Raw genomic sequence first — 19,164 nt, forward strand, 5'->3', positions numbered from 1 at the left:
GTCTCAGAGACAAAGAGAAAATCCTGAAAGCAGCTTGGGAGAAGAGATCTGTAACCTACAATGGTAGAAACATTAGATTGGCAACAGACCTATCCACAGAGACCTGGCAGGCCAGAAAGGACTGGTATGATATCTTTAGAGCACGAAACAAGAAAAATATGCAGCCAAGAATACTATATCCAGCAAGGCTGTCATTGAAAATAGAAGTAGAGATCAAAAGCTTCCAGGACAAACAAAAACTAAAGGAATTTGCAAATACAAAACCAGCCCTCCAAGAAATATTGAAAGGGGTCCTCTAAGCAAAGAGAGAGCCTAAAAGCAGCATAGATCAGAAAGGAACACAGACAATATACAGTCACAGTCACCTTACAGGCAATACAATGGCACTAAATTCATACCTTTCAAAAGTTACCCTGAATGTAAATAAGCTCAATACCCCAATCAAAAGACACAGGCTATCAGATTGGATTAAAAAACAAGACCCATTGATATGCTGTCTGCAAGAGACTCATTTTAGACCCAAAGACACCCCCAGATTGAAAGTGAGGGGGTGGAAAACCATTTACCATGCTAATGGACACCAAAAGAAAGCTGAGGTGGCTATTCTTATATCAGACAAATTAGATTTTAAAACAAAGACTGTAATAAGAGATGAAGAAGGACACTATATCTTACTTAAAGGGTCTATCCAACAAGAAGATCTAACAATTGTAAATATCTATGCCCCTAATATGGGAGCAGCCAATTATATAAAGCAATTAATAACAAAAGCAAAGAAACACATTGACAACAATACAATAATAGTGGGGGACTTTAACACCCCCCTGACTGAAATGGACAGATCATCTAAGCAAAAGATCAACAAGGAAATAAAGACTTTAAATGAAACACTGGACCAAAAGGACTTCACAGACATATTCAGAATATTCCATCCCAAAGCAACGGAATACACATTCTTCTCTAGTGCCCATGGAACATTCTCCAGAATAGATCACATCCTAGGTCACAAATCAGGTCTCAACTGGTACCAAAAGACTGGGATTATTCCTTGCATATTTTCAGACCACAATGCTTTGAAACTAGAACTCAATCACGAGAGGAAAGTCGGAAAGAACTCAAATACATGGAGGCTAAAGAGCATCCTACTAAAGAATGAATGGGTCAACCAGGAAATTAAAGAAGAATTTAAAAAATTCATGGAAACCAATGAAAATGAAAACACAACTGTTCAAAATCTTTGGGATACAGCAAAGGCAGTCCCGAGAGGAAAGTATATAGCAATAGAAGCCTTTCTCAAGAAACAAGAAAGGTCTCAAATACACAACCTAACCCTACGCCTAAAGGAGCTAGAGAAAGAACAGCAAATGAAGCCTAAACCCAGCAGGAGAAGAGAAATAATAAAGATCAGAGCAGAAATCAATGAAATAGAAGCCAAAAGAACAGTAGAACAGATCGACGAAACTAGGAGCTGGTTCTTTGAAAAAATTAACAAGATTGATAAGCCCCTGGCCAGACTTATCAAAAAGAAAAGAGAAATGACCCAAATCCACAAAATTATGAATGAAAGAGGAGAGATCACAACCAACACCAACGAAATACAAACAATTATAAGAACATATTATGAGTAACTCTATGCCAGCAAATTAGATAACCTGGAAGAAATGGGTGCATTCCTAGAGATGTATCAACTACCAAAACTGAACCAGGAAGAAATAGAAAACCTGAACAGACCTATAACCACTAAGGAAATTAAAGCAGTCATCAAAAATCTCCCAACAAACAAAAGCCCAGGGCCAGATGGCTTCCCAGGGGAATTCGATCAGACATTTAAAGAAGAATTAATACCTATTCTTCTTAAACTGTTCCAAAAAATATATATGGAAGGAAAACTTCCAAACTCATTTTATGAGGCCAGCATTACCTTGATCCCAAAACCAGACAAAGACCCCATCAAAAAGGAGAATTACAGACCAATATCCTTGATGAACATGGATGCAAAAATTCTCACCAAAATACTAGCCAGTAGGATCCAACAGTACAGTAAAAGGATTATTCCCCATGATCAAGTGGGATTTATCCCTGGGCTGCAAGGTTGGTTCAACATCCGCAAATCAATCACCGTGATACAATACATTAACAAAAGAAAGAACAAGAATCAGATGATCCTCTCAATAGATGCAGAAAAAGCATTTGACAAAGGACAGCATCCTTTCTTGATCAAAACTCTTCAGAGTATAGGGATAGAGGGTACCTACCTCAATATCATAAAAGCCATCTCTGAAAAACCTACAGCGAATATCATTCTCAATCGGGAAAAGCTGAGAGCCTTTCCCCTAAGGTCAGGAATGCGGCAGGGATGTCCACTGTCACCACTGCTATTCAACATAGTAGTAGAAGTCCTAGCCACAGCACTCAGAAAACAAAAAGAAATCAAAGGCATCCAAATCAGCAAAGAGGAAGTCAAATTCTCACTCTTTGCAGATGATATGATACTGTATGTGGAAAACCCAAAAGACTCCACCCCAAAACTGCTAGAACTCTTACAGGAATTCAGTCAAGTAGCAGGATATAAAATCAATGCACAGAAATCAGTGGCATTCCTATACACCAACAACAAGACAGAAGAGAGACAAATCAAGAGTCGATCCCATTTACAATTGCACCCAGAACCATAAGATACCTAGGAATAAATTTAACCAAAGAGGCAAAGGATCTGTACTCAGAAAACTATAAAATACTCATGAAAGAAATTGAGGAAGACACAAAGAAATGGAAAAACGTCCCATGCTCATGGATTGGAAGAACAAACATTGTGAAGATGTCAATGCTACCTAGAGCAATCTACACATTCAACGCAATCCCCATCAAAACACCATCCACTTTTTTCAAAGAAATGGAACCAATAATCCTAAAATTTGTATGGAACCAGAAGAGACCCCGAATAGCCAGAGGAATATTGAAAAAGAAAAGCAAAGCTGGCGGCATCACAATTCCAGACTTCCAGCTCTATTACAAAGCTGTCATCATCAAGACAGTATGGTACTGGCACAAAAACAGACACATAGATCAATGGAACAGAATAGAGAGCCCAGAAATGGACCCTCAACTCTATGGTCAACTCATCTTTGACAAAGCAGGAAAGAATGTCCAATGGAATAAAGACAGTCTCTTCAACAAATGGTGTTGGGAAAATTGGACAGCCACATGCAGAAGAATGAAACGGGACCATTTCCTTACACCACACAGAAAAATAGACTCCAAATGGTTGAAAGACCTAAACGTGAGACAAGAGTCCATCAAAATCCTAAAGGAGAACACAGGTAGCAACCTCTTCGACCTCAGCCACAGCAACTTCTTCCTAAAAACATTCCCAAAGACAAGGGAAGCAAGGGCAAAAATGAACTATTGGGATTTAGTCAAGATAAAAAGCTTTTGCACAGCAAAAGAAACAGTCCACCAAACCAATAGACAACCGACAGAATGGGAGAAAATATTTGCAAATGACATATCAGATAAAGGGCTAGTATCCAAAATCTATAAAGAAATTATCCAACTCAACACCCAAAAACAAATAATCCAATCAAGAAATGGGCAGAGGACATGAACAGACATTTTTCCATAGAAGACATCCAAATGGCCAACAGACACATGAAAAAGTGCTCAACATCGCTCAGCATCAGGGAAACCCAAATCCAAACCTCAATGAGATACCACCTCACACCCGTCAGAATGGCTAGAATTAACAAGTCAGGAAACGACAGATGTTGGCGGGGATGTGGAGAAAGGGGAACCCTCCTACACTGTTGGGCGGAATGCAAGCTGGTGCAACCACTCTGGAAAATAGTATGGAGGTTCCTCAAACAGTTGAAAATAGAGCTACCATACGATCCAGCAATTGCACTACTGGGTATTTACCCCAAAGATACAAATGTAGGGATCCGAAGGGGTACGTGCACCCCAATGTTTATAGCAGCAATGTCCACAATAGCCAAAGTGTGGAAAGAGCCAAGATGTCCATCGACAGATGAATGGATAAAGAAGAAATGGTATATATACACAATGGAATATTATGCAGCCATCAGAAGGAATGAGATCTTGCCATTTGCAATGACATGGATGGAACTGGAGGGTGTTATGCTGAGTGAAATAAGTCAATCAGAGAAAGACATGTATCATATGACCTCACTGATATGAGGAATTCTTAATCTCTGGAAACAAACTGAGGGTTGCTGGAGTGGTGGGGGGTGGCAGGGGTGGGGTGGCTGGGTGACAGACATTGGGGAGGCTATGTGCTATGGTGAGCGCTGTGAATTGTGAAAGACTGTTGAATCACAGATCAGTACTTCTGAAACAAATAATGCAATATATGTTAAGAAAAAAAAAGAAGAAGAAGATAGCAGGAGGGGAAGAATGAAGGGGTGTAAGTCAGAGGGGGAGACGAACCATGAGAGAGGATGGACTCTGAGAAACAAAGTGAGGTTTCTAGAGGGTAGGGGGTTGGGGGGTTGGGTTAGCCTGGCGATGGGTATTAAAGAGGGCACTTTCTGTGTGGAGCACTGGGTGTTATGCACAAACAATGAATCGTGGAACACAACATCAAAAACTAATGATGTATGGTGATTAACATAACAATAAAAAATTTAAAAAATATATAAGCTTCATAGATCCCTTCTGTGGATGAAAATAGATCAGAGATTGAAGCCCTGGATGTTTAACTTTCTAGGTTAATTGCTTTCATTTTAGGCAGACACATTCGGATGGTTTCATCTGAGTGTCTCCCTTGGAGGGAGTGTGTGCATGGATTATTGATCAACTTTGCATCACATTGGAGTAGCATCTAATTCCCTGAAGACTATGCAGTGAGAGCATAATAGCAAAGGGAGCCTGGGGAGATATGTGCCCCATGTGGAGTCCTAAATGCTACTTTCTGTTAGCCTAGAATATAAAGAGAAAGTGGGGAGTCCTCCTTGTTCCTTGGGGGTCCGTGCCTCTTCCCAGGAGCAGCATTAAGGCTCTTTCATGTCCCATAGTGGCAGGAAGGGCTGCCTAATCTCGGATTATTGCTCACAGCAGCCACTTCCCCTCAGATACTCAGCTGCAAATGCATACATCCTGATGGTACAGCACCGCCTGAGACTAAATTGAAGAATGTGTCTCTTTCCTGTTTCCTGAGCTTTATTTCCAAAAAGAAATTTCTAAGAATGTTTTGTTGCCTATCATGGTGCCTGATGCATACCTAAGATCCAATAATGGATGGACAGATAGATTAATGAGTGAATGCAAATATAAATAAATGAATGAATGAAAAACTAAGTTCCCTTCTTCATCGAGTCATACATAAGGCACTGTGTCAGATAGCCTAGCCATAGATTCCAGCCTCTTCATAGCTTGGGACGACTCCCAGAAGCTTCTGAACATTGTTGACTGAGCAAACTCAGAATGGCAAGGCTTGTCATGGTTCAAGCAGCCTCATGAAACTTGATTAAACAGATGAGACCTATGAAAGAAAATGTCAGTCTGCTAGGAGGAAGGTTTTAGATGTTTGCTTCTGAGTCTCAAAGTGTGAAGCAATTGATTGTGGTTTCTCTGTCATTTTCCCCTAACCCACTTGTCTGTATAAACCCCTTCAAACAATCCCTGGGACTTCTACTGGTAAGGAATTAGCATGCTAATTAATTTAGATAACCATCAAATGCATGAGTAATATGTTTAGAGACTGGCCTTCCAAGACCACGCCCATCTTTCTAAATAATGGTGCAATGGCAATTTGGTGTCATAAATTCACTAAGCCATGCAGGTTAGGTTATGTGCCACCATTCATTCCCTTCTGTGCCTTGGAGTCTAAAAGTTTTCATAGATCCAGATCCTAAAGAGGCTAAGATTTCTTCAGTGTAATTAGGGGTGCCAGTAGGGAAAGCAGCATGCTGTGGCTCTTGGCTTCAAATTCATAGTATGTTAGAGGGGGAAGAGAATTTAGAGATTATTCAACCGAGCATCTAGATTGTTGCTAGTTCAGATCGTTTTAATATGGAAACTTGGGGGGCCTGGGTGGCTCAGACAGTTAAGCGTCTGCCTTCGGCTCAGGTCATGATCCAGGGGTCCTGGGATAGAGCCCTGCATTGGGTTCCCTGCTAGCAGAGAGCCTGCTTCTCCCTCTCCCTCTGCCTGCTGCTCCCCCTGCTTGTACTCTCTCTCTAATAAAAAAAAAAATCTTAAAAAAAAATATGGAAACTCAACTCTTCTGTGTTCTTCCTTTTCTTTGCAGAATAGAAGACTCATGTTACCCCCACACCTCCAAGGACAATTTGAACATTAAGCCCACCCTATCCCCTGAGAACAGAGCAACAGGTCATTCAGTTATTATGGTTCTAGGCCTGAGTTAAAAATGTTATCAAGCTTTATTGGAAAAGAAGGGAGGATCCCAAGGAAGTTTGCATGGCAGGAGAGGCTAGCTATGTAGGAGGGGCTGGCTGAGTGGAATGCACCATATTCACTGCATGATCCATGTGTTTAGGAGTTACCTGGTTGCTGATCTATCGCCTCTGAATACGTAGGCTTCACTTGGAGATGAATATTTCATCACCAGGCTTGGGATGCCTTTACCAGCCATGCCTCCCCAGGATGCCCAATGAGGACTTTGTCAGTATGCATTGCTGACCCAAGGCCTGCCATCAGGAGTGACACTCAATCATGACTCACAATCCACTTTTCATTACACCCTGTGGACACTCCCTGCAACACAGCAGGAACCTGGGAACCCAAAGGAAAGGGTGAAACCCTACAATTGGAAGAGTCTGAAATGAAAATCTCAAGATCCCTTGAGCTGTGTAACAAGTGTTATTTCAGTAATGTTTTATTTTTTTAATAATTTTTTATTGTTATCTTAATCACCATATATGCATCATTAGTTTTTGATGTAATGTTCCATGATTCACTGTTTGTGCATAACACCCAGTGCTCCACGCAGAATGTGCCCTCTTTAATACCCATCACCAGGCTAACCCATCCCCTCACCCCCTCCCCTCTAACACCCTCAGTTTGTTTTTCAGAGTCCATCATCTCTAATGGTTCGTCTCCCCCTCCGACTTACTCCCCTTCATTCTTCCCCTCCTGCTATCTTCTTCTTCTTTTTTTTTCCTTAACATATATTGCATTATTTCTTTCAGAAGTACAGATCTGTGATTCATCAGTCTTGTACAATTCACAGCGCTCACCATAGCACATACCCTCCCCAGTGTCTATCACCCAGCCACCCCATCCCTCCCGCCCCCACCACTCCAGCAACCCTCAGTTTGTTTCCAGAGATTAAGAATTCCTCATATCAGTGAGGTCATATGATACATGTCTTTCTCTGATTGACTTATTTCACTCAGCATAACACCCTCCAGTTCCATCCATGTCATTGCAAATGGCAAGATCTCATTCCTTCTGATGGCTGCATAATATTCCATTGTGTATATATACCATTTCTTCTTTATCCATTCATCTGTCGATGGACATCTTGGCTCTTTCCACACTTTGGCTATTGTGGACATTGCTGCTATAAACATTGGGGTGCACGTACCCCTTCGGATCCCTACATTTGTATCTTTGGGGTAAATACCCAGTAGTGCAATTGCTGGATCGTATGGTAGCTCTATTTTCAACTGTTTGAGGAACCTCCATACTATTTTCCAGAGTGGTTGCACCAGCTTGCATTCCGCCCAACAGTGTAGGAGGGTTCCCCTTTCTCCACATCCCCGCCAACATCTGTCGTTTCCTGACTTGTTAATTCTAGCCATTCTGACGGGTGTGAGGTGGTATCTCATTGAGGTTTGGATTTGGGTTTCCCTGATGCCGAGCGATGTTGAGCACTTTTTCATGTGTCTGTTGGCCATTCAGATGTCTTCTTTAGAAAAATGTCTGCTCATGTCTCCTGCCTATTTCTTGATTGGATTATTTGTTCTTTGGGTGTTGAATTTGATAAGTTCTTTATAGATTTTGGATACTAGCCCTTTATCTGATATGTCATTTGCAAATATTTTCTCCCATTCTGTCGGTTGTCTATTGGTTTGGTGGACTGTTACTTTTGCTGTGCAAAAGCTTTTTATCTTGACTAAATCCCAATAGTTCATTTTTGCCCTTGCTTCCCTTGCCTTTGGGAATGTTTCTGGGAAGAAATTGCTGCGGCTGAGGTCGAAGAGGTTGCTACCTGTGTTCTCCTTTAGGATTTTGATGGACTCTTGTCTCACGTTTAGGTCTTTCAACCATTTGGAGTCTATTTTTCTGTGTGGTGTAAGGAAATGGTCCCGTTTCATTCTTCTGCATGTGGCTCTCCAATTCTCCCAACACCATTTGTTGAAGAGACTGTCTTTATTCCATTGGACATTCTTTCCTGCTTTGTCAAAGATGAGTTGACCATAGAGTTGAGGGTCCATTTCTGGGCTCTCTATTCTGTTCCATTGATCTATGTGTCTGTTTTTGTGCCAGTACCATACTGTCTTGATGATGACAGCTTTGTAATAGAGCTGGAAGTCTGGAATTGTGATGCCGCCAGCTTTGCTTTTCTTTTTCAATATTCCTCTGGCTATTCGGGGTCTCTTCTGGTTCCATACAAATTTTAGGATTATTGGTTCCATTTCTTTGAAAAAAGTGGATGGTGTTTTGATGGGGATTGCGTTGAATGTGTAGATTGCTCTAGGTAGCATTGACATCTTCACAATGTTTGTTCTTCCAATCCATGAGCATGGGACGTTTTTCCATTTCTTTGTGTCTTCCTCAATTTCTTTCATGAGTATTTTATAGTTTTCTGAGTACAGATCCTTTGCCTCTTTGGCTAAATTTATTCCTAGGTATCTTATGGTTTTGGGTGCAATTGTAAATGTGATCGACTCCTTGATTTGTCTCTCTTCTGTCTTGTTGTTGGTGTATAGGAATGCCACTGATTTCTGTGCATTGATTTTATATCCTGCCACTTGACTGAATTCCTGTACGAGTTCTAGCAGTTTTGGGGTGGAGTCTTTTGGGTTTTCCACATAAAGTATCATATCATCTGCAAAGAGTGAGAGTTTGACTTCCTCTTTGCCGATTTGGATGCCTTTGATTTCTTTTTGTTGTCTGAGTGCTGTGGCTAGGACTTCTACTACTATGTTGAATAGCAGTGGTGAGAGTGGACATCCTTGCCGCGTTCCTGACCTTAGGGGGAAAGCTCTCAGCTTTTCCCCATTGAGAATGATATTCGCTGTAGGTTTTTCAGAGATGGCTTTTATGATATTGAGGTTGGTACCCTCTATCCCTATACTCCGAAGAGTTTTGATCAAGAAAGGATGCTGTCCTTTGTCAAATGCTTTTTCTGCATCTATTGAGAGGATCATATGATTCTTGTTCTTTCTTTTGTTAATGTATTGTATCACGTTGATTGATTTGCGGATGTTGAACCAGCCTTGCAGCCCAGGGATAAATCCCACTTGATCATGGGGAATAATCCTTTTACTGTACTGTTGGATCCTACTGGCTAGTATTTTGGTGAGAATTTTTGCATCCATGTTCATCAAGGATATTGGTCTATAATTCTCCTTTTTGATGGGGTCTTTGGTTTGGAGATCGAGGTAATGCTGGCCACATAAAATGAGTTTGGAAGTTTTCCATCCATTTCTATTTTTTGGAACAGTTTCAGGAGAAGAGGTATTAATTCTTGAAATGTTTGATAGAATTGCCCTGGGAAGCCATCTGGCCCTGGGCTTTTGTTTTTTGGGAGATTTTTGATGACTGCTTCAATTTTCTTAGTGGTTATAGGTCTGTTCAGGTTTTCTATTTCTTCCTGGTTCAATTTGATAGTTGATAACATCTCTAGCAATGTATCCATTTCTTCCAGGTTATCTAATTTGCTGGCATGGAGTTGCTCATAATATGTTCTTATAATTGTTTGTATTTCTTTGGTGTTGGTTGTGATCTCTCCTCTTTCATTCATAATTTTGTGGATTTGGGTCATTTCTCTTTTCTTTTTGATAAGTCTGGCCAGGGGTTTATCAATCTTGTTAATTCTTTCAAAGAACCAGCTCCTAGTTTCGTCGATCTGTTCTACTGTTCTTTTGGCCTCTATTTCATTGATTTCTGCTCTGATCTTTATTATTTCTCTTCTCCTGCTGGGTTTAGGCTTCATTTGCTGTTTTTTCTCTAGCTCCTCTAGGTATAGGGTTAGGTTGTGTATTTGAGACCTTTCTTGTTTCTTGAGAAAGGCTTGTATTGCTACATACTTTCCTCTCAGGACTGCCTTTTCTGTATCCCAAAGATTTTGAACAGTTGTGTTTTCATTTTCATTGGTTTCCATGAATTTTTTAAATTCTTCTTTAATTTCCTGGTTGACCCATTCATTCTTTAGTAGGATGCTCTTTAGCCTCCATGTATTTGAGTTCTTTCCGACTTTCCTCTCGTGATTGAGTTCTAGTTTCAAAGCACTGTGGTCTGAAAATATGCAGGGAATAATCCCAATCTTTTGGTACCGGTTGAGACCGGATTTGTGACCTAGGATGTGATCAATTGTGGAGAATGTTCCATGGACACTAGAGAAGAGTGTGTATTCCGTTGCTTTGGGATAGAATATTCTGAATATGTCTGTAAAGTCCATTTGGTCCAGTGTGTCATTTAAAGTCTTTATTTCCTTGTTGACCTTTTTGTTAGATGATCTGTCCATTTCAGTCAGGGGGGTGTTAAAGTCCCCCACTATTATTGTATTGTTGTCAATGTGTTTCTTTGCTTTTGTTATTAATTGCCTTATATAAATGGCTGCTCCCATGTTCGGGGCATAGATATTTACAATTGTTAGATCTTCTTGTTGGATAGACCCTTTTAGTAGGATATAGTGTCCTTCTTCATCTCTTATTACAGTCTTTGTTTTAAAATCTAATTTGTCTGATATAAGAATTGCCACCCCATCTTTCTTTTGGTGCCCATCAGCATGGTAAATGGTTTTCCACCCCCTCACTTTCAATCTGGTGGTGTCTTTGGGTCTAAAATGAGTCTCTTGCAGACAGCATATCAATGGGTCTTGTTTTTTAATCCAATCTGATAGCCTGTGTCTTTTGATTGGGCATTGAGCCCATTTACATTCAGGGTAACTATTGAAAGGTATGAATTTAGTGCCATTGTATTGCCTGTAAGGTGACTGTTACTGTGTATTGCCTGTGTTCCTTTCTGGTCTATGCTGCTTTTAGGCTCTCTTTTTGCTTTGAGGACCGCTTTCAATATTTCTTGGAGGGCTGGTGTCGTGCTTGAAAATTCCTTTAGTTTTTGTTTGTCCTGGAAGCTTTTGATCTCTCCTTCTATTTTCAATGACAGCCTAGCTGGATATAGTATTCTTGGCTGCATATTTTTCTCGTGTAGTGCTCTGAAGATATCATGCCAGTCCTTTCTGGCCTGCCAGGTCTCTGTGGATAGGTCTGTTGCCAATCTAATGTTTCTACCATTGTAGGTTACATATCTCTTCTCCTGAGCTGCTTTCAAGATTTTCTCTTTGTCTCTGGGACTCGTAAGTTTTACTATTAGATGTCGGGGTGTTGACCTATTTTTATTGATTCTGAGAGGGGTTCTATTTGCCTCCTGGATTTTGATGCCTGTTTCCTTCCCCACATTAGGGAAGTTCTCTGCTATTATTTACTCCAGTATACCTTCTACCCCTCTCTGTCTTTCTTCTTCTTCTGGGATCCCAATTTTTCTAATGTTGTTTCGTCTTATAGTATCACTTATCTCTCGAATTCTGCCCTCGTGATCCTGTAGTTGTTTCTCTCTCTTTTTCTCAGCCTCTTTATTTTCCATCATTTGGTCTTCTATATCGCTGATTCTCTCTTCTGCCTCATTTATCCTAGCAGTTAGTGCCCCCATTTTTGATTGCACCTCATTAATAGCCTTTTTGATTTTCATTTGGTTAGATTTTAGTTCTTTTATTTCTCCAGGAAGGGTTTCTCTAAGAACTTCCATGCTTTTTTCAAGCCCCGCTAGTATCTTTAAAGTCATGGTTCTGAACTCTAGGTCCGACATCGTACTAATGTCCGTATTGAGTAGGTCCCTGGCTGACGGTACTACCTCTTGTTCTTTTTGTTGACGTGATTTTTTTTGTCTCGTCATTTTGTCCAGAGGAGAATAGATGAATGAGAGAACAGAATGCTAACAGGTTAACAACGTCTCCAGCAAATATACTCTATTTATTTATTTTTTTTAAAGATTTTATTTATTTATTGGACAGAGAGAGACAGCGAGAGCAGGAACACAAGCAGGGGCAGTGGGAGAGGGAGAAGCAGGCTTCCCGCTGAGCAGGGAGCCCGATGTGGGACTCAATCCCAGGACCCTGGGATCATGACCTGAGCCGAAGGCAGACACCTAACGACTGAGCCACCCAGGCGCCCTCCAGCAAATATACTCTAAACAAATCAGAAAAGACCTGAAAGCAGAGTACAAGAAAGGGAAAGAAAGAAGAAAGAGAAAAAAAAAAAGACAAAAACAAAGAAAAACAGAACAAACAAAACAAAACACAGAATATGATCAAATATGATCAGGCTAGTGCATAGATCAGTGCCACACACTAGATTTTGGGCGTATTTTGGTCTGTTAGAAGAAAGTGCCTCTTAAAATTTTAAAGGAAGAAAGACATATATGTACAAAATAAGGCTCGATACAATGAAGGGATGGAAGATGACTGTAAAGATGAAAATTATGAAAGATTTTATAAAAGTAATTGATAAGATAAGAAGTTGTTTTAAAAAAGGTAAAAGAAAAAAAGAAAAAAAGGGAGAGAATATGATCAGGCAGGAGACTAGAACAAAGCCATACACTATTGATTTAGGGTATATTTTGATCTGTTTGAAGAAACTGTATCTCAAAATTTTAGAGAGAACAACTTATACATATATGCCAAAAATAAGGATAACTACTATGAAGGGATAAAAATATGACTCTAAAAATGAAAAATAAAAAATGTTTTTTTTAAAAAAAGGGATTGATAAGATATTGGCTGAAAAAGGGAAAAAAAATTCTAAAAAAAAAAACAGTTAAAAAAATTAACTTTGAAAAACTAATGAATTATGGTAAAAAAGCCATGAATTCTATGTGCAGTATTCCCCTGGCGCTGGAGTTCTCCCGTTCTCCTTGATCAGTAAACTTGGTCTTGGCTTGCTGGCTGTTGGTGCTGATCTTCTGGGGGAGGGGCCTGTTGCCGTGGTCCCCAAATGTCTTTTCCGGAGGCGGAATTGCCCCGCCCTTGTGAGTCCGGGCTAAACCAGCTGCTCAGGTTTGCTCTCAGGAGCTTTTGTTCCCTGCAAGCTCTCGGTACAGCTTTGGAGGACCAGGGTGAAAATGGTGGCCTCCCAATCTCCACCTGGAGGAGCTTAGAACTCGGGGCCCCGCTCCTCAGTGTGCCCCCAGAGAAAAGCAGTCACTCCCGTGTCCCCGGTCTCCGGCCGCACTCCGTGCTCACCCGTCCTGTGACCGAGTGTTTCTATTTCTGGCACCCGACCCCGTGTGGAGCCTCCAAACCCAGCAGATCCCTGCGGTGTGCTCCTGCGCTGCTCCTTCCCGGGGGGGGGGAGGGGAGTCTCCCCAGGTCTGCTGCTTGTTGGGTCCCTGCTGGAGGAGCAGTGGCCCGACTGTCACCAATCACAGTTTATGGCAAGCCCGAGCTGATGGCCCGCGCCTCGGCTCCATCTCTGCAGCCAGCTTCCCTGCTCCGATACCTGGGAGCTCTGCCGCACTCAGGCACCCCCGGTCTTTCTGTGACCCCAAGGGTGCTGAGACCACACTGTCCCGCAAGGGTTCCACCCCCCGCTTAGCCACTGGAGCGACGTCCCTCAGCGGAGCTGGCTTCTAAAAGTTCCGATTTTGTGCTCCGCGGCTCTATCACTTGCCAGAAGCGGCCAACGGAGGCCCCCTCCCCCACCGTCTCTCCTCCCGAATATCACCTCGGATTCACTTCTCCGCACGTCCTACCTTCCAGAAAGTGGTTGCTTTTCTGTTCAGAGTGTTGTTACTATTCTTATCTTCGATCGCCTGTTGAGTTCGTAGGTATTCAGAATGGTTTGATCCCTATTCAGCTGAATTCCTGAGACCAAATGAAATCCAGGTCTCCCACTCCTCCACCATCTTGCCTGCACTCCCAGTAATGTTTTATTTTATGAAAACAACTGTTCAAAGAGGCTCTTCCAATTTGCTCAGGTCACAGGATATGAGAAAGACGGAGCCGAACCTAGGATCCAAGTCACCTGGGTCCATGGGCCTCAAGGGCTTCTTTCACTGAACATGAGTAATATGAACATAATTTCCATAACTGGTAGTACCCATCTAAAATATTTCATTACTGAACAGAGAAATACCCTACAAAGTCAGGGTTGGCAATCCTGAAGTCTAAGTGGCTTGTTGGTGGACAGACTCTCTGGAAGCATCAGACTGTCTCCCATGTAAACCTAGGTGAATGTGCTTCCTTCACATGGTCCAGGAACCACGTTTCTTGGGTCCCTTGTTCTTTCACCTTAGACTCTGCCATCAGATCAAGTCAGCTTCTCCTAACAGTGACCTCTCCAAGGCAACACCTACCAATCTGTAAATTTTAAATCAGGGCCTGCCGTTCTGCTAATCAAGTTAAAACGCTGGGCCCTGTGCTCAAACAGAGAGATCCTTCTGTATTTGTGATGTCTGCACCTTTTCCTGATTAGCTTCTCCTCCGGGGAGCCTCATGCTTGGTCTTTACAAGAACACGTTCCTTTCTTGTATACTTTAAATGTAATTTTCTGCTTTGGGCTTGGCAACCGCTCTCTCCTTTTGTAATTGTCTATAAAATTATATCTTTCAGGCAGAGACCTCATGGCAAAACGCAGAGAAGAGGTCTGTAGAATCAGAGGCCAAAGTGACCATTTTTCCTGGCTCTGGTAGAGGGACAACAGGGCAGACCGGTAACAAAGTTGGGTCATTGTAGTTGATGTTATTTGAAGGGCATATTCTTGATGATTTTTCAACACTCTTAGTTATATTGAGTATATTGGGTTATATTGAGCTTCCTATGTCCTTTTCCTCCAAAATCTCCCTATAACCAAGGACGCACTGTTGTGGAGTATCAACGGTCATAGGGCACAGTCATAGAGACAGTGACATCAACTAGTCCAGGAAAAGAATAAACGTATGACTTGGAAGGCAAAGAAGGTTGCTATTTACTGTGAAGCCAGCTTCTATACTATGTCTCACCATGTGGTTTGTCTTATCCCCCAACATGTAGTGTGGGAAGTGTTATTTCCTTTCACATTCTTTTCAGCCTTATAAACAAAAAGTCAAAGGTTTATGTATTCATTCAAGACAAATGTATTGAGTATCCATTATATGTCAGACCTTAGAGGTGCAATAATGACAAAAGACACAGTCCCTCTAACATGGGCCTTGAAGTCTATTCTCTACTAAGTAAATAGGCAATCAATAAGTAAAATTAAAAATATGTATATTTCTGACTTACGATAAGTGCAATTAAAAAAAAAAACACATGGAATTACCTCTGAGTATATATTTCACAAATAGTTGAGGCAGCCTTCCAATCCGTATGTTTCTGACCCAGAGTCTATGTTCTGTCCTACAGCATTGTGCATCCCAATCTAAGAGACTGAGCTGAACTTCCCCAAATTATACGTTGCCATGAAAATAAAGAGGGGATGTGAGGTAGTGGAGTAACCGCATTGACCTATAACCTAATAGGGGTTTTCTGCACAGATCAGTGGGAATTCCCTGCAGGTTTGAGTCGAGTCTACATTTTCTTTGTGTCACTCAGGTGTCTCATTGGGGCCACATTTCAAGATTTAAGGAAAATTGGCGCAATACCAGTCACATAGCTTATGGGAAGTTACACATCTTCTTTGAGATGAATTCCTTTTCCTGCTTTATCCTGATTTTCACTCCTCCTCTTGTGACTAGACTACTCACTTCTTTTTGCTCCAGGTTGACCCAGACAGGGACCCAGTCCCCTTTCCTTAATTTCACTCCATCACTCATGTGATGGTTTATATGTTTCACGGTTCTGAGGGGCAATGATGAATGTTGACACTACAGTGAAATCGAGAGAGACAGAGAGAAAAAGACAGAGAGACAGAGGCAGAGAGAATTAAAATTGGACATTAGACCGCTTAGTCTTCAGGTTGTCTTCAAGCTCCCATTGGCCACCATCTTCTTCCCGGCTTGTCTGTCCACCATATTGCCTGGCTTCGTCTCTCCCTCACTTCTGCCCTTTTCCAGTTTCTTGTTTATTTCTTGTGTAAAATATTTGCACAGAGCTCTTTTTTCTTCCTGATGCTATTGCCTTCCTAGTCACCTCCTCTGGGTTTCATCTTCTACCTCCTACGTCTTATCAAGGCACTTGTCTAAATTGATATTGCTCTCCTCTCTCCCTAAGAGAAACTCTGCTGCCAGCTATTCAAACAATGCTATTTTTCACCCTGCCACATTTGTTTGGACACCTGAATTATAGTATCAAATGTAAGAAAAGGATTCAGCAACAGAATAAAGACTCACTTTGTACTTAAAGAGTACAGAGAAAGAAAAACAAAGTTCCAATTCACTCATCCCAACATTCTGAAACTCAGGCTCCTGAAGTCAGTCGAAGAACCTTAGTAACAGATTTCCTCCCCACTGCCTCCCTCACAGGTGTCAATGCTAACAATCACATCAGGGAGGGAGAAAAAGGCAGGACAAATGACATTCCCACCTTCATGCCTTTTATTTGTGTTATTCCGTCGTTGTTTGGGAAGCAGCAACTGCTGAAAACCCACACCAGCCTGTCACTGTCCTCTAAGGGTCACATCAGAAGGGAAAGCAGCAGACACAGTATGGCTTCTTAGAAAGCATTGTCCTTGCATGAAAATGGAATTCTCGCGATTTCCCCAATTCTTGGGATCAATCTTGGCGATTGAGCTGCATCACTGAGGATTTGGGAACCTTATGGCACACTCTACACATCCACTGGGAAGAAGCATTAACCATCTATCCTGCTTCAGTTCACCTAATAAATTAATAGGCACCTAATCTGTAAATGAGCCAAAGCATAACTCAGAAATGAGTACTGGGAAATACCACTTGGCTGCAGGTGTCTGGCTCAAGTTCGGCATTAAAAGCATATGTCTCACTGGATATCTCATTGCCTTGGGGAATGCAGAGAAATCTGCTAAGATTCAGAGATGCATCACACACATTTCCCCAGGTAGTTTTGTAAAGTGGTTAAGAACACAGACCCTGGACTCAGACTGCCTGGATAAGTGTCCCGTCTTTGCCATTCAAAGCCTAAGTGACCCTGGACCACTCATCTAAACTCTGCCTGCTTCATTGTCTCATCTGCAATTATAGTAACTACCTCAATGTGTTGTTGTGAATACCTGTGTAGTATGCATGGGACAGTGTTTGGTGCATAGTGCCAATAAATATGAGTGATTATAGTTATATGGACAAACAGATTCCTACTATTTCAGAGATAAAGTAGCTTACCTCCATATACTTGTGTTTCTAATTGAACTAATGAGAGACTGGGGATGTGCAGCAGCATGCTAGGAACACTCAAGGCCACAACATAAATGTAGTTCCTGTTCCTAGAGTACCAATTTAACTCTTAAGAAGTAATTTAAATGAACTCACCTACCTATATCAACATGGATAGACATCAAAATGTCATTTTTGAGTGAAGAAAGCAAGCTACAGAATTATGCACAGTGTAATAATACTTTTTAAAGATTTGGGGCGCCTGGGTGGCTCAGTTGGTTAAGCGTCTGCCTTCGGCTCAGGTCGTAGTCCCAGAATCCTGGGATGGAGCCCCCACATTGGGCTCCCTGCTTAGCAGGGAGCATGCCTCTCCCTCTCCCTTGGCCTGCCGCTCCCCCAGCATGTGCTCTCTCTCTCTCTGTTAAATAAATAAATAAAATCATTATTTAACAGAGAGAGAGAGCACATGCTGAGGGAGATGCAGAGGGAGAGGGAAGAAACAGACTCCCTGCTGAGCATGGAGTGCAGAGCAGGGAGCACGGAGCATGGAGCCCGTTGTAGGACTCAACATGGGGCTTGATCCTAGGACCCCGAGATCATGACCTAAGCTGAAGTCAGACACTTAACTGACTGAGGCACCCAGGCGCCCCGATAATATTATTTTCAAAACACAAGAACATGGTATCTTTTTTCAACATGTATAAATGAGTGCAAACCTGTAAGAATAAACCACAAAGTGGGAGAATAGATTTATAAATTATTTGTTTAATAACCTTCTTTCTTTAAAAAGTAATCTGAAACATTATTTTATTTTTGCAAAAAGCCCAGATATATAATGGAATAGAAAGTGAATAAACTTGTATAATTTTCAAAATAAAATATGACATGTCAAAGCAGTTTTCCAATTGCAGGGTGAACTACCTACCAGAGCCTCCCAAGATACACATTTACCTTGTTTTATTGTTAAAAGAGCTTTGGAAGAAAAGATTGAGGAGCACCACATTGATTGGATGGGATCTCATTCCATTTTTCTCAAACTTACCTGGTAATGCAACATGCATCCCTTCACCCAGACCAGAATGTCAGCTGGCCATCTCTTTTCATTCTCTTCACAGTCAACCCATAACCAAGACTTACCTCGTAAATCCCTCTGAAATGTGTCCATTTCTCGTAATTCTCATTTATGTAGGACATCTTCATCTCTTGCCTGAATTACTGCCAATCCTCAATACTGGTTTCCTTGCCTCCATTCTCCCAACTCCCTCCATTCCACTGACACACTGATGCACTCATGATCGTCTGAATGCAAATACCATCAGGTCATTCTACTATTTATAACTCTTTGGTGGTTCTCCATCATCTATAATTCATCTAAGCACCTTCATAGCAAAGATAATTCATGACATGATAGGGTAGCTAACCGATCACCAAACCATCCCTGTCTTCATTAGCACAAAGTTTTAGTTTGGAGGCAGATGCCCAGAAGGAAATAGATTTTGCAGATCACCTTGCACTTAGGTAGGGCCAGGTGACAAGGTCTACCTAATGGACAGTGAACAAAAATGATGGATTCTTCTATGGCCCACAGTCTCCTCCTTGCTTTCTTTCCCTTTCCGCCAGCTGGATGCAGATCACAGAGCTCTGGTGTGGTAAAGCCACCAGACGAAAGGGGCCTGGATCCCTGAATCACCACAT

Source organism: Eumetopias jubatus, unplaced genomic scaffold (assembly GCF_037043125.1).
Source record: "Eumetopias jubatus isolate StellerSeaLion01/CBP00866 unplaced genomic scaffold, mEumJub1_p1.0 scaffold_1, whole genome shotgun sequence".
NCBI classification, from domain to species: domain Eukaryota; kingdom Metazoa; phylum Chordata; class Mammalia; order Carnivora; family Otariidae; genus Eumetopias; species Eumetopias jubatus.